The 12,771-nt window shown below is 40.2% G+C and overlaps 1 long non-coding RNA gene across 1 annotated transcript in view; it reads right to left on the bottom strand.

Moving 5' to 3' along the window:
• Window positions 1-506: 506 nt before the first annotated feature.
• Window positions 507-12,771, bottom strand: part of LOC134294084 (uncharacterized) — a 47,927-nt gene continuing 35,662 nt past the window's right edge. Inside the window, exons 3-4 of the long non-coding RNA XR_010001067.1 lie at window positions 7,622-7,865; window positions 507-6,506 (exon numbers count right to left, since the gene is read on the bottom strand). This is a non-coding gene — a long non-coding RNA (uncharacterized LOC134294084). The remainder of the gene's footprint in view (window positions 6,507-7,621; window positions 7,866-12,771) is intronic.

Raw genomic sequence — 12,771 nt, 5'->3', positions numbered from 1 at the left:
TTTTTGCAGGTCCTACGAATCAGCCGTCAAGGACGCTAAAAAATCTTACAATTCCTCCTTAATAGCCTCTGCTAGATCGCGCCCAGTGCAAGTATTCAAAATTTTTCGTGCTCTGACCACTCCGGCTCCCTTAGTCCAAAACCCAGCAACCATGGCTCTCACAGCAGTGGCATTCCAGAAGTTTTTCACTGATAAAATCACCGTGCTTCGGCAAGAGCTGCCCCCTACAGTTGATACCTTGAGAGAGTTCGACACTTTGTGGCCGCTTAGTGGGCCTATCTTTGACCGATTTACTCTGCTTGACAGGGAAGATGTCGCTAGAATCCTAGCTGTTGCAAAACCAACCACCTGTTCCCTTGATCCATGCCCCTCTTGGTTGGTGAAGAGCTGCCTGGAAGGTCTACTCGATCCGTTGAGCAATATAATCAATGGCTCTCTTGAACAAGGGGTCTTCCCGGACAATATAAAAGAGGCAAGGGTTCGTCCCTTGCTAAAGAAGCCTAGCTTGGATCCCATGACCATTGCCAATTATCGTCCAATCTCTAACCTTCCATTCTTAGGTAAGATGATAGAGCGGGCTGTACTGGGACAATTGCAACAATTTTTGGATGATACAACCAGCCTGGACCCTTTCCAGTCAGGCTTCCGCCCTGGCCATGGGACGGAGACAGTCCTGGTTGCCATCACAGATGAACTCCGTTGTCATTCTGATAGCGGCGGATCAGCGCTTCTGGTACTTCTCGACCTTACCGCAGCATTTGACACCGTTGACTATGACCTAATGATTCACCGTCTCGCCATGTCCGGAGTTCGCGGTCAGGCCCTCAATTGGTTCAACTCATTTCTCCGAAACCGGAGCCAATGCGTGGAGTATATGGATCAAGTCTCTGACAGATCTCCCCTCCTATGTGGGGTACCCCAAGGTGCAATTCTCTCCCTGCTTCTCTTCAACATCTACGTTAGACCCCTTGCTAGTTTGGCTCGGAGTTTCGGCCTAGATTGCGATCAATATGCAGACGACACCCAACTCCTTCTGCGCTTGGAGCCTGGAGCAACGTCAATACCAGACAATTTCACCTTATGTCTGGAGGCTTTGTCGAACTGGCTACGTGCTAGTAGACTGAAGGTGAACCCGGCGAAGACTGTCAAGACCCAGGCTGCGGAGCACCAATAACCATGCGCAGAGGCCAGAAACTATCTAATATCTTTATTAAAGGAATATATAAAGTCAATAAAAACAAGTGAAGAATATAGTTCAGAAGTAGTCCTTTCAGGAAAGGTCAAATATAGTCCAGGAAAACAATGTCCAATATGTGATATTAGAGTCCAAAGTTATAATCCAAAAACCGAAACACACACTTTGCCAAGCAAAGTGTGGGGAAATGACAGGGTCCTTTAGTCCAATGGAGCTTGACAACAAGGCTGGAAGCAAACTAGATTCTTGGCAAACAAGGCTTGATACATGGCAACAAGAGGCAAGAAGCAAGAACGAGGTCCGTGGCAAGATCCGGGGACAAGGCAGGCTTGGAACTAGAACAAGGTCCGAGGGAACTGGAGTAGCGTAGTCCACACACGATCTTACTCCCGAAGCTGACGAATTGACTCTGCAAGGATTTCTTTGTGGGTAAACACCTATATAGGATCTTGTTTTCCCGCCAAGGAACACTTTCCCTGGGGAACAAGAAACGAAACCCATACTGTGTCCAGATGCATGACTCCTTAAGATTTCCCAAGGGAAACAGGCTTAATCAGCTAATTGTCTGGCAGCAATCCTGGCGCTCCTGCGATTCGCCTCCCTAGCGCCTCTATCTCGATTATAATTATCCCGGCGAGAAAATGGGGGAGATTTCTGCTCAAGGCTTGTTTGGCTGACTTCTTGTGGGCAAACATCTTGCAGGTGCAAGGGCTCCAATTCTAGCTGAAATGGTGGGAAACCCAAGTTTTCCTCTTCATCTGCCACAATAGTACTAGGAACGGGACTACATGGCCCATGAGTCATCACAAAGACTGAGATTCTCTGGCATGGCCGCTCGACTGGTCTGACCCATTTGCTACCCACCTTCGATGGTGCTGCTCTATCTCCTTCGCCTACCGTTAAGAGCCTGGGTGTCGTTTTGGATTCGCAGCTGACAATGGAAGCTCAGGTCGCTGCTGCTAGCAAACAGGCCTTTTTCCATCTACGACAAGCGAGGCAACTGGCACCTTATCTATCTGATGAGGCTCTGGCAACAGTCATCCATGCCACGGTCACGTCTAGGCTGGACTATTGCAACGCCCTGTATGTTGGCCTTCCGATGTCCACGACCCGAAAGCTCCGTATTGTTCAGAATGCGGCAGCCAGGCTACTCACAAGAACACCCATGAAATGCCATATAACACCAGTGCTGCACCATCTGCATTGGCTTCCAACTGATTACCGTGGTCTATATAAGATGCTAGTTCTGACCTTTAAAATTCTTTACGGCCAGGGCCCATTGTACCTTAGGGACCGTCTCTCCTTCTTCCATCATCGGAAGTCGCAACGACCATCTCAACGCGACTTACTTTACATACCGGGTCCTAGAGAAGTGCATTTGGAAAGGACCAGATGCAGAGCTTTTTCTATTTCTGCCCCTGCCTTATGGAATGCCTTGCCGCCCTATATGAGAGCCATGCGTGAGTTAGGGCCTTTTACTCTAGCACTCAAGACCTGGCTCTTTACTAGAGCTTTTAATCTATGTTAATTTTATCAATATTTATATGTATGTATTTTTATCCTTTACAATTTTATCTTGTAAATCGCCTAGAGCATCTTGGATGGAGGGCGATTAATAAGTAATTAAATGATGATGATGATGATGATGATAATCATTTTACCCTATAGAGATTTTCTTTAGAGGGGCACATTTTTCTAATTTTTCATTTTGTACGTACTCATGGTGTGCCTTTTTCAAATACTTACATTTCAATGGAGTACTTTTGTAATGTTGGAAACATTTTTCATATTTTTGTCTTCATTAAAACCCATCACAACCCTCAGCAATGTATGGATTTCTGAGGCAAGAGGAGTCACACTCCATTATCAGTTGGTCTTATACACACCTTCACTTGGTTTTAATCTTTTAAAACTGTTTAATCTGCTTAATCTTAAGCTATTAACTTACTAAATAGTTTAATATGTTATGGCCTTCAAGCATTATTTTATCCCGTTGTTTACACTGTTTTAAATTTGTTAGGTATCTTTAAAATGAATACCAGTTTTATATGGTGCAAAATAGATTTTTTCTAGAGGAAGGTAAACTGAATAGATCAATTTTTACCCTAAATTGCAACATGTTTTGTCATAGTGGACCTTCTTGTAATCCCAGTTTTAGTTCCTTTACTGTATAAAGAAAACATTGCCACTGTTTTCCTCCTGCCCCACTTTTGAGCAAGCACTAAACATGTTGTTGCAATTATGGCTCCTATTTAGCAAATCACAAATACCCTCTTGAGTGACATTCTGTTTCTAAAGATACAGGTACACTCTCAGGGGTAGTATTCAAATTTTCTAAAACACCAAGAAAAGTTCATTGATGTATGAAGCCAATTCCAAGAATGAATAAAGGAACACTGAATGCTCAGTCTTCCATGCCAGGCAATTTTTAACCAGTTCTATTTGAATTCACTTTGCCCAACCTTTTGCTCCCAAAAAGTTTGTCTCCCTACACAAGGGATGCTTTAAATTTTAAAAGATGGTTTTGTGAACTACACGAAAGTCTTGCTTCTGTGCTGTTCTGTTTTTGAAGTTGTTATTGGTAAACAGTCAAAATGCAGAGAGATTTTTCATTTTCCCTCTCTACTCTATTTGGATCTATCTCTTCAAATTGATCTGTCATATTTAGGGTTTTTTTTTGTAAAATTGCAGATATATACTATTCCAATTTGCTGTTAGGGGATGTGTTATTTTATTGCTTTTTAATTGTATTGTATATTTTATTGTGAAAGTAGTTGCCAAGTTTGGACATTTTTAAAAAGTTGTAAGATGCAGTTATATTCTTAAGTCTCCCAGCATAGTTGTTGATCGAAAGCTTTTCATATTTGCAGAAGCTGTGACCATTTTGTTGATAATGCACACAATTTTTCTGCTAGTAAAAAGAAAGCCCCATGCCCTCCATTTTTATTTAGTGAGCGGGGGGAAATCTTTTGGCATTTTTCTTATTTGGTGATGTTGGAGACAGACAATCTGGTGTTTTCAGCACTAACTTTTGATGTCAACATCTCTAAAGTGGACTGAATCACAGATAATGATGCTTCATTACAGAATCATGTAAGGCTAATCTAATTCTCTCTGGATCTGGTCTAAATTGATCCAAATGAGCCCATATAACTTTAGAATGTAAGATTCAGCAGTATTGGTTCCAGGATCCTAATGAAGATAACTGGATTTTCTCAAAAACTACAATGTGCTGTCTCATTGTCTTTCTATCAATTTATTGTCATGTGCCTTCAAGTTATTTCAGACCTACAGTGACCCTAAGGCAAACCTGTTACAGGGTTTTCCTGGCAATATTTCCTCAGATTGAGTTTGCTATGCCTCGCCCAACGTAACTGAATAGACCTCCATGGCAGAGTGGAAATTTGAAGCCTTTTTTTTAAGGTCTTTTTTTTTTTTTACACGAGGCTGATAAAGCAGTATTACAGCAAGATAATAACATCTGTTGTCATTAGTTATGACACAATGTCATGTTCATCCTGTTGTCTTCCCTCTATTACTGTAATGCTCCTCTTTTCATTGAGAGGTAAAATGCATTAATGGTTCTCCATATCACACATTCACATTACTTACTTCAGTATGATAGGTCTCTCCCTCTTGTGTTCTGATATGCCAGCAGTCATGTGGCATCAGTGGAAGTTATTCTCCTCCTCTCTTTACTCCCCCCTGTTTTTTCCTGACCTTCTTCTTTAATATTGTCTTACTTGGAAAATTTATGATAAAATAAAAATACAAAAATGGAAAGGCACACTGATAGGGCATACATAGAGTAGGTTATGGATGCTTTGTGGAATACAAGCCGCAGGTCTACAGATTGTTGAAGCAATGCTATTTCACAATTCTGGGAAGGTACAATATGGGATGTTCTAGAATGTGTATGTTTCCATTACTTACATGAATGTGATTATGACAAAACAGCAGGCTGGTGTGATAAAGTTCATAATCCAGTTTTCAAACCACTATCCCATACTGGCTCTTACTTACTTAGGCGATCCCTCGTAGTTCGAGGATGATGGTCCTCCATTTCTTGGAAGACGCCCATGCATGATTTTTTTTTTAATGTGTGGAGGTCGGTGCACGGCCGGTCAACACATAGTCTTCACAGAGTGAGGTCCCAGCAGTGTTGTGGTTAACACAACGAGAGTGGCTTCTCAGTCTGTTGCAGCCTTCTTCCGCCTTCACAGCTGTTGTAACATGCACCATGTTATCCTCCACCTGCTCTGCCGTTGAGGTCTTAGGGTCTTCGGATTGTTCTTGGTCTGGATCCTCCCCTGTGGCCACTCCTGGGAGTGTGTGACTCCAGTGGTTGTGCCCTCAGGTTCATTGGAACACGCAAGCCCCCTCATCTATCAATAGCGAGAGAAAAGAAAATAGGAAGCTTCACTTAGATTGCAGAACCTGCTAGAACTATACATACTGGAGTCCTTTGTGTGGACAGTGGCAAGCAACCATCTTCCTCCCACCAGGAACCCACAAGAAAAAGAAAATATAAGGAGTTGGGATAACCAGAAACCACAGTTTGTTTATTGGTTACAATGAAGAAGGGTTGGCAGTCATGCATGGATCCTGGATCAAGAATCAGACAGCCCACTGCTGACTGATGTTGCTTATGGGAGAGCAAGCAGTGAGCCGACCACTTCTGGTCTAGGACACTGGTACTGCCACACCCCTACACCACCAAGACACTTCCCCTTCCTGGTATGCAGGAAGGTATGCAAACCGAATCCAGGGCCCATGCCACACACCACAAAAGGGGGGTGACCCCTCTTGCCAACTCTGAACCATTGCAGCCCAATAAATCCAAACCAGCAGCATGCACGAGGGCATCCCCCTGCCCACAAGGCATAGCTCACAACCATAGCTCACTGGCACTTCAACTGCTATCCCGCTGTTCGTGTCTTGATCGTCTGAATCACTTAGATGTCTAGCATCCTGTGTTTGCATCACTTTCTTCTGAGAACCCTCTTACTGTTCGTGCCTGGACCAGTGCCTCATGTTCTGCCCGCTGAGTGGGATAGTGCCTTGTTCCCCCATAGGTAGATGCACAAATCTTACTGAGCCTGGAAACAAGCTTCCTGAGGGTTATACTGGAGGGGCTGCTCTGTGTCCGGTTTCTTTGGAGCCCCTTGCTCCTTTAGCATCACATAGCCTTCTGATTCTATTTTAACTTTCATGGCTGCCTTCTGTTGAATCTTGAAATTTGCAGTTTGCCCAGATGCATAGGAAGAGTTGTCTAGCTGAGGCCCTCTTGCAATTGCCAGTCCTAGAATTCCTAGAATTGTTGTCGTGTCAAATAAAATGCAATCATGATGCTATAATGTAAAAGAGTCCCTGGTTTGGAAGTTCAGTGTCAACAATAGATACATACACATCTCTCAAGCAGTACTGCCTCTCAAGCCATTCCTGGGAGTTCTAGATGCTGCTGTGTTCACAGACACAGCATCACAAAATGAAATGTAACTACAGGGTCATTTTCAAATAACTTCCTCCTGTATTCTCATCACCTTGCCCAAAATCTAGTGATTGAAGTGAAATCAAAACCCTGATAAAACTTTCCTGTAGTTGGAAACGTGTCTTGTCAATTGCATAACCACACCTTCTCTCAAACTCTCCTTCCCCTTCCCAATGTTTTTTATGTTTTCCTTGTAGATAGAGCTTGGTGCAAATTGTTTCTCCAAACTGATCTCAGAGCTTTGAATGGAGCCCAGATTTGTTTGAGCTGATATAGGCAACATATGCCACCATTTGCATAAAAACCATTTCTGATTCAGATATCGACGTGGAATCTATTAAATTAAAATGCACATTTCTAAATGATTCCCCTGGTTGTTACACAAAGTCCAGAACATCTCTACAAGCAGGGAAAATATCCTTATGTATTCAATGTTCTCTGTCTATCTCTCTTTTCTTAGGTAAGACTATAATTCTTTGCAAACTTACATCACTAGGGATAAGCCCTTTGAGCAAACAGGTTCTCATTCTTAAGTAAAATACAATAGAACCACATTGTCAATCATTCCTAACACACACTTAACTTTGGGTCAAACTTTATCCCCCAATGCTGCAAATAAATATGAAGTTTTTTTGAATTTTATTGTGGAAAATACAAAGGGAATATCACAAAAAGTAGGGTTCCCTTCCTACTTTATTGTGTTCAGTTTTACAAGAAGAAATGTTGCTATGGCAATGACAGGGAGAAAAAAAGAAATCAGTTTAGTTTTGGATCCTGTACAACACAATGGAAACCAATTTTTGCCTAACAGCCTAAGAAGGTCGAATTATTTTTGATATACTGATATCAAGTCTTTTAAAAATCATTTTCATAACACTTTACACTCCATGGGACCATAATTCTAGCCTCACTCTCAATGAATTGAAGCAAATTACCTGGGTCAGCCAAAGGGTGAGGAATAGGCTTGTGCATGGATTCGGATTGATCAGTTCCCGTTGGACAATACGGCTTGTTCAGCTTGCTTGGATGACCATAACGGCAAGGTCTCAGCCTCCATGTTTTTTTCTGGCCACAACAGAACAGTGGCTGTAAAAAACTGGCTGCCTTTAGTTACAAGTGGAGTGCAGGAGGGAGGCAGCTGCTACAAGGAAAAGCAGGGGGGAGGCACTGCTCCAGGGCCTACAAATCAAGAGAAAGGAGAGGGCATTTAAAGGAAGGCCAGGGTAGGATAGCTTCAGGTTGATCGCTCTTCCCTCCCTGAGAAGTGGGGAAGCCTCCTTAAAATGTCTTGGAAAGCTGCGTGCTGCAGGAAGAGAGCACCATGAGTGTAGAAACAGCTGTAACTAAATATTAAACCTAGTCTCCTCTACAGACAGAAAGGAAAGGATCACCGAAAGAGTGGTATCTTAACTCTGATGTTTTTAATCCAGGTCTTAATGAAGGATATAAGGACAAACGATGCCTAAAATGACAGGAAGGGGCGCCTGGGAAGTCCCCCATAATGGGATGAATATTTATTATTTATTTCCATCATTTCTATCCCGCCCTTCCCACCCGAAGGGACTCAGGATGGCTTACAAAACTGGCAGAATTTAATGCCAATACACAACAATACAAAATAATAAAACGTAAGTAGTTAAAAACAGTTAAATAAATTAGCAATATGCAATAATATATCCAAGATCATAATTTTATGCCAAACAATATTATATATCAGTATCATAGTATTCATATAATACATGTTATGTTTCTAAAGTAACAAGTAATTTTCAATCTGTAAAGGATGCTACTATCATTTTCCCTCTTAATATTTTTTTTTAAAAACCAGTCCCCCATCAATGGCTTTGAGCTTTCTGGTTTTTTAAAATTCTCATCCAGAGTAGTAGCTTTTCCAAGCTCTGCCTCTCTCTTATTGCAAAGTCTTACCGTCAAGTCATAGTCATCCTCTGAGTTATCCACGAGGAAGCTACAAATAGCATGCTCTAAATAGATGTTTACACCCACCAAGGTCAGCAAAATGAATCTTTGGGTATCCCAGATCAAAAATTGATTTCTGTCCTCCTGAACTCAGGAGGCTCCCAAAAAAAAAAACAGATTGGGAACCCCACTGAAATCTGGAACACTGAAACAGATCACAGTTTACCTGGATTGCACAAGCCTAGTGAGGAATATGTGGACCCCTCCAAAGGTATCTGGATTCCAGATCATTTCAACCATGGTCAGCATAAGAGTTGTAGTCAAGCAATACAGGAAGCAACATTTCTCAGCCTTTGCTCCTTCTGAGATTTTACACGTCAACTCACACAATCCCTTGCCAGCATAGGCAATGGTCAGGGAGTCTATAAACTGAGATACAGGCCATCTGGAGGACCATAAATTGAGAAGCAATTATTTTTCATTTTCCAGGTTCCCAAACTAACACAGGAGATGCAAAGAAAATTACAGTGTTTATGGGGTACAAAAAGTTGATGGATCAGGGAAAGGTGAGAAAAAGATCCTATTGAAACTTATTTGGTTAATCTGCCTGACATACATGTAAAGATGTGGGGAGTGATTCAAGGTGATAATTATTAAATTAACAAGATGCATAGATAGATGGATAGATAGATAAATAGATAAATAGATGATAGATAGGAAAATGTGAAAGTGGAAAAATCATGAAGGTTTTGAAGAAGTTGACATACTTGTATTATTTTTCCCCTCATACATTGTATTTATAATTGCCTGTATTCCTGGGTGCAAAATATCAGACACAATGATTCCTTGACCATTTCCTTAGGCTAGCCAGTATTCAGGATCTATGTTAAAATTTCTTTATAGTAACAAACATGTTTCAGTTTCTACAGGATGTGATCTGTCCTCATTTGTCTGTACAAAATAGGGTAATAGAATCATTATTACGGTTTGTGTTTCGGCCAAATGAATGTTCACTTCTTTTACAGAAAGTAAGGTTTGAAAATCTTCCACCCAGACTTCATTAGCATAATAAAACGTAAGCAGTCTTACAGAGGGGAAGTGATTATATAAACTAATTATGATCTGTATGTTCTTCTGTTTAATGCTTAGAGGGTTTCGTATTTTTTTAAAAAAAAAAAAGTCAAAGAAATAATTCTGGTAGATTAATGTTTTCTTATATATCACAAAAGGATCCTGAAATGAATTTTGAAGCAAAAGAGCAAGTATTTTCTGGCTCTATTCTAAACTAAGAAATTGATGCCACCCGAATAACTTCCTGGAAGGTATTTAAATATTTATTTATAGGGTATTTGGAAGGAAAGGGAAGGTCAGTAAGCTCTTGGACTGGCATAGCTTTTGAGTCTAGGAATACTGCTATGCTTGCAACTTATGTGTGAAACTAGAAATTATATTCCAAAAAGAAAAGAAAAAACACGAGACAACTGTGAGTACTGCACCTTAACTCTTTTTTTTAAAAGGAAAAGTTACCTTTTCTTGGCAAAATGGTGAAATGCAAGAGATTCATCCACAACTGTGAACTTCCCCATTTGTGCTACAATATCTTGTGTCATCTGAGCATGTATTTTTGCTCTCTGCCCTGAGTCTCCAGTTTTTCATTTAACTCTGGTCACGTATTTGCAGTTAGGCGTCTGCCAACCAGGACATTTGTATATGTTCTTATCCATTGTTTGTCTCAAAACCAACCTGTGATGGTTTAGTCAAAGGGAAATGTTACCAGTTGATTGTTCATCTATTTCTAAGACAATTATTCCAAGTGGAGCCTTCATGCCAGATGGTGGCCAGTTACCATCTGGCCCGTGACTTTTCTATTATCTCTATCTTGGAAAATCTTCATGGAGCTCAGCCAATCTGTTCTGAATCTACAGTTCTCCCTCTGACTCAGCAAGTAGGTGGGAATATGTGTGAAAATTCCTATGGTTGTGAATAATAATGGGTGGTTACTATAATGGGTGGTGACCATACTACAATGCTTTCTTTTAAAAAAAATGGGTGTCATATAGGCATGATGACAAAACCATCTGTTTCAACTTTGTACTAATAAATGCATTGAAAGGTGATCATTGTCCCAATGAGAATTTTCAGAGCTATTTTATATATTGCACTTTTTTTAAAAGGATTTTATTAAATCTCCATCATTAAATTATTCTAGCAGGTTTTACGATGATGCAACCATGGAAAGAGAACCAAGGAGAGCATTTGAAAAAAGAACAAACATATGTGGCCTACAAATTACAGTAGAGTCTCACTTATCCAACACTCGCGTATCCAACATTCTGGATTATCCAACACATTTTTGTAGTCAATGTTTTCAATATATCGTGATATTTTGGTGCTAAATTCGTAAATACAGTAATTACTACGTAGCATTACTGCATATTGAACTACTTTTTCTGTCAAATTTGTTGTATAACATGATGTTTTGGTGTTTAATTTGTAAAATCATAACCCAATTTGATGTTTAATAGGCGTTTCCTTAATCGCTCCTTATTATCCAACATATTCGCTTATCCAACATTCTGCTGGCCCATTTATGTTGGATAAGTGAGACACTACTGTATATTGTGACAGTGTTGTTCTGGGATTTGGAAGAACCAGACCCCTTCTACACCAACATATAATCCAGATTATTAAAGCAGGTAATCCACATTATCTACTTTGAACTTAATTATCCGAGTCTACACTGCCATATAATTCAGTTCAATGCAGATAATATGGATTTTATTTTTCAGTGTAGAAGTCCTCACTTAGTCCTGAAACACCTTGGGACCATGACTCTTTCCAGCTTCATCTACCCAAGGCGTTTGGGAAGTAATAAAATGGTGAGGAAGAGAGACCGTGTATGTTACCTTCATATCATTTGAAGAAAGGTGAAATACATTTACCTAGTGAATAAATGAAGAAGGTGAATGTTCTGCAAAATTAATATTTAATTACTATTAAAATCATTGCTATTTGAAAGTTATTTATTTAACCGGAATGGTCTGAATCCTAATTCCAATGGGTGTTCCCATCAGCAATCTCCCCTCTTTACCATATAGCCAAAATTTACCTTAAATAGTTGTTCTATAGACATCTTCCAGAGCTGGTTTAGGAGGAGGAAAAACTCAAAGGCACATTATTTTCTGTGTAGTGATGAGCAAGATTTAAATATCAGTATGTACTATTCAGCCAACTACACATTGTAACTATACTCCCACCATAACCCCCAAGGATTATCCTGGTTTGCTGCAATCTTACATACACTTATATGTGGGTACTGGGTAGGTGCCACTGAAATAATCAGCACTTACTTCTAAATAGAGGGGTGTTAGAAATGTTTCTCAGAAATTAATGCAGTTGCTCCAAAAATAACACAACAGTGCCAAATCTAATAGAAATGTTACCTGAAAGCTCAGATTCTGAAGTGGCAAAGTGGTACTTTGGATTTGTTTTTCATAGGTATTTTTGTTTGTTTGTTTTCCTACTGGATGTATGTGACTGGATACTTTTAGGCTATCATGATCACACTGCAAACTTATTTTTGGCTTCAAATTAACTAAATTTTCAAATATCACTTTCTAAAGCAAACAACAACATGAAGTTCTTACAAGCATGGAGTTGTTCATACTTAATCAGTTCCAGAAAGAATATAATGTATTACACTTCTCAGATAGTGTTAATCAAGAAATGTATTGGGTCCAGATTAGCCTTTCATGAACAAAGGAACCATTTTGAAGGCATGAGTATTTAGGACAGTGGTTCTCAACCTGTGGGTCCTCAGGTATTTAGGCTTGCAACTCCCAGAATTCACAGCCAGTTTACCAGCTTTAGGATTTCTGGAGTTGAAAGCCAAAACATTTGAGAACCCACAGGTTGAGAACCACTGATTTAGATGGAAGAAAGAAAAGGTAAGGAGATATCTGCTAATTCTACTTCTCTGCAGCTGTCCAGAAGAGCATTTGAAGCAGTGTAGGGTATTGTAGAGAGGAGAAAGATACACTTTCTCCAACATAAGTAAAATCTCCAAAATGTTAACCCAGCCCAATAGCTCATTTGTTATCAAGATTTAGGACTTCATCAGATGGAGCTGGGGGAAAGTGGGGGAAATCATCTTTTTGCATGTAGAATC

This window comes from Anolis carolinensis, chromosome 1, assembly GCF_035594765.1.
Source record: "Anolis carolinensis isolate JA03-04 chromosome 1, rAnoCar3.1.pri, whole genome shotgun sequence".
NCBI classification, from domain to species: Eukaryota; Metazoa; Chordata; class Lepidosauria; order Squamata; family Dactyloidae; genus Anolis; species Anolis carolinensis.
This window is presented reverse-complemented; position numbering and strand designations above follow the sequence as displayed.